Source organism: Petromyzon marinus, chromosome 13 (genome assembly GCF_048934315.1).
Source record: "Petromyzon marinus isolate PM22_M1 ecotype Great Lakes invasive population chromosome 13, UKy_Petmar_22M1.pri1.0, whole genome shotgun sequence".
NCBI lineage: Eukaryota > Metazoa > Chordata > Hyperoartia > Petromyzontiformes > Petromyzontidae > Petromyzon > Petromyzon marinus.
In genome coordinates this window covers 10,062,605-10,066,419 of record NC_133679.1, presented here as the reverse complement: position 1 = coordinate 10,066,419, position 3,815 = coordinate 10,062,605, and the positions used below count along the sequence as shown (strand labels likewise).

The window sequence follows — 3,815 nt, the reverse complement described above, 5'->3', positions numbered from 1 at the left end:
TTTGTACCTGGGAGAGCTACATGTGAAAAACGACACTGACTTGTAATATTACTTCCAAAATCTCAAAGGTCAGACTTGGGCATGGTGTATTAGCATCTTGGTAGTCGTAAATGCATCAATTGTAACGGATTATAGTGTGGTACATGTGCTGACATTTTTGTAAATCCACTGCTGGATGAGGGCCTCCCCCATGCTGTGGTGAGTCATTGAGTTTGTTTTAGCATACTTCACCATGCTGGTCAGTTCGGGTTGATAAATGTCGATATCATTGATTCAAATTATCATCATAAATTACCCACGGTATCGCCCTACATATTATCTCCATGGGTCTCAATGCCCAACATATGAAGGGTCCTAGAGCTGATTGAGCAAAACGAGGGTGAGCACAGTTGGCTACGTAAGGTGTGAAAGAAGTTCAACGTACATAATAACATTACCATATATGGTTTATTCACTAGATGCATTGCTGTATAGTTGACACGTATATGTTAATTCAGAAGGAAACTTCGAAAGTGACATTGTATAGTGAGAAATGAGATATAGATACATAGTCCAGCTAATGGTGCACTGCTCATTGTTTATTTTCAGTTTTAATAATTTTTGCCTTTCAAGGGTTGCGTTCAAAAACTACGACAGCACCGGCTAACCAATGTCTTGCGATACAAAAAATAAAGTTTAAAATGTCATATTTTGCACGTTGCTTAACTTCGTAATGCTACTTTGCTCGTATTCTGGTTTGTTGATTTTATTAAGACAAATCGCAGGAGTGCAATAGACAACACTACACATGCAACTTATTTTTATCATAGATCTCTTCCCCCCCCCAACCAAATAGACGAATAAACCATATCGCTACTAACGTGGATGATTGTGGTGTCAAACAACATCCAGGAGTATTACATGGCATCATTATTTTAAAATTGCACACAAGTAATTTATGTAGCAAATGGAGTGCGTCACTCTATGCCAACATTTATCTATGTTGAGCTGCATGGTTTTTGTTTGAAACACAATCAATACTTTATTTAAAGGGCATCAGTCAACCAATCAATCATGTAAGCTGGGGAGAGTTCATTGAGACTACATGTTGTATCTTCTGCAGGGAAGCCTCGTGCTAAGGCACATGGATCACAATTGCAAAAAAACGATGTAAGCCGAATATATCGTATATGAAAACACTTAAAAAATGCTAAATTATTATTAAAAACCTACTCACCGTGTTAAAAAGAAGCCATCACAAATTTTCTTGCTGTGGTTTTCACACCTGATGATGATTGCTTGTGTTGCAGTCGAAACGTCGTGAGAATTTTATTGTTTTATATTTTTATTATTTTATTGTTTCCCTTCTACGTGGTGACTTTACCAAAAGAACCAAGAATATGAATCCCTGCAGTCACGAAAGCTTTAAATCAAAATCCATCACAACAAGTTATGCTGTGGCTCGCCATATGCTATCCAAAACAAAACAATGAAAATGTTAAATATAAACCCACAAAATGTAATGAACAGAACACAAATACAGCAAACCTAAGCAGTAATTAATTACTGTCGTTGAATACAGAACAACAACTTCTGTACACTTCATCACGATTGATGAGATATAAAATGATGCTTATGTTTTTTGAAGACGCAGTAATCGAGCTACTACAGTGTCAGTGGCTGCTTTGCCTGGGGAAATTCTTCCGTTCGGTTCTCAGTTGGGGAAAAATCCCAAACAACGTTATAGTTTAACAAAAAAAGAATTAGCTCATATTTGATCATCATTACGAGAGCTACCGTGACACCCCCCCCCCACCACCACGTTACAGACAGAAATGCTGCCAGACAGAGATCATGGCACCAACGCTTTCCAACTCAGGCAGCTAAATGAATGGGAAGCACGTGCTGAGCAGCACCCAACCTGGGGGTCACACGAGGGGGAGGGTGGGAGGAGGGTGGGAGGAGGGTGGGAGCTCTTAGCCCCGCCCCTCAAACCCGGCAGGGGGGGAGGGGGGACGACGCGGAGGGCGTGTCCTATCACACACCTCCCTCTCTTTGTCCCTCTCTCATTGGCACATGGCGTCGTTACGCCTCCGCATTCGTGCAAGTCGCCGCGCCATTGGCCGTGACCGCCCCGGGCTCGCGCCAGTGATCCGCTCCGCTATTGGCGGAGGGCGGCATTCGGAGTGGTGGCGAGGTTGGGCGGGGGGGCGGTGGTGGGCGGCGGAGGCAGAGGCGGTGGTGGTGGCGGTGGTGGTCGCTGACGACGCGGGGTCGGGACGGGGTTCCCACCGCCTCCTCCTCCTCCTCCGCCTCTTCCTCCTCTTCTTCTTCCTCCTCCGCCTGCTCCTGCTCCTCCTCCACGCTGACCGAAGGCACCGGCATGCTCGGCGAGAGAGACCCGGCCGAGCAGAGACGCGTGCGGCTTCCTGGAGGTGAGTGTCGCCCCGTGCCTGGCGTTGTTTACGTGGGGGTGTGTGAGCCGGGGAGAAGGGCTGCTTGGTGTTGTGTCGGGGAGCGGGTGGGTTGTGAAGTGGTCATGCGGGCTTGCCTGCCCACCTCGCCTCAACGGAGTTCGAGCCCCGCCAGCGGTAGCGTGCTGTTTCGTTATTTTGTGTGCGCGCGTGTCCTTTTGTTTTGTATATATGCACGCCGCGTGTGAGCGAGCGACACGGCCTGTCAAGTGTGTGGGAACAACCGAAGTCTCTCCCCCACCCCCAATTGGCAATTTTTTTAAAAGACCGACAACCCTGACACCCCCAACCTGCGCCCGCACGCCCATTTGGTCATTTAACAACTTCCCCTATTCCCCTATCGCGGAGCATGAACTAACTGTGGTTTGGCTCGGCTCACGTTTCCGAGGACGAAAAGTTGTCCTCATTTGCAGAGCGAAGCAATGTTTTGCTGCGTTGCGTAGGTCGACCGGCCTCGCGGCGGTCGAAGGATGTGCACTTTGCAAAACGCTGCGGGAATTTGACGAAAGTTAAGTTGACGACGTGAACGGGTTATCACTTAAACACTGAAAGAGCGGCAGTGTTTCTGACCTCGGTTCTGCTGCTGGCACAACAAACCAAATAAAAAGTGGTGGTGGTGGTGATGGGTGGGTGGTGGTGGGTGGACAGCGGCCCCGAAATGTTATCGCGCTACGCGTTTTCACTTGCACAAGGCATAGAATTCACGGCGAGGTGGATGCGGCTGTGTGGTTTGACGTGCGAATGTGCGCAACAGCCAACGCGGTCACTTTTATTTTATTTCTTTCTTTCAATATCCAACGCATTTTTGAGATTTTTTTTATTTAAAAAAGCCCTTTGGTGCGATCATTTGTGACTGACAATTATTAACGATAATTGACGTTTGTAAGGCGCGTTCCATCCGTAGTGGAGATCACGCAGTAAAGCTTATCCGTATAAGAGAACTCCATGCAAAATCATTGGGTTCCTGCAGGAGACATTACAGCAAATACACTTCTGACGGTGCACTGTCTGTCGACTTTTGTGTGCGCTTGTAGTGTGTGTGTGGCTTGATATACACAAATTTGGCCAAATGTTCCCAAAACAAGGCTGTAAAAAAACGAGTTTTGAAGTCTTCGAGTGTAAAAATATGAAGAAAAAAATATTTTCAAAATTGCTTTTGGGCCTCTCCTAGGGTCAGCGTAACCTAAGATGAGAAAGTGGCGAGTGCAGCGTGCTGGTTAAGAATGCGCTGGCTTTGAGAAGGCATCTCGCTGGCATCAGACATTTGTACATGTTGTGCCGACACCTTTGTAAGGGGCCATCCATTTAGTAGGTACGCAAACATTTGTCAACTTGACCCCCCCCTCCCTGTATGCACGCAAA

The 3,815-nt window shown here is 46.7% G+C and overlaps 1 protein-coding gene across 1 annotated transcript in view; it reads left to right on the top strand.

The window, feature by feature from the left end:
- Positions 1-2,169: 2,169 nt before the first annotated feature.
- Positions 2,170-3,815, top strand: part of GLCE (glucuronic acid epimerase) — a 36,752-nt gene continuing 35,106 nt past the window's right edge. The window contains exon 1 of the mRNA XM_032953452.2: positions 2,170-2,414. The gene's annotated coding sequence lies outside the window, so the exon portion shown is untranslated. The remainder of the gene's footprint in view (positions 2,415-3,815) is intronic.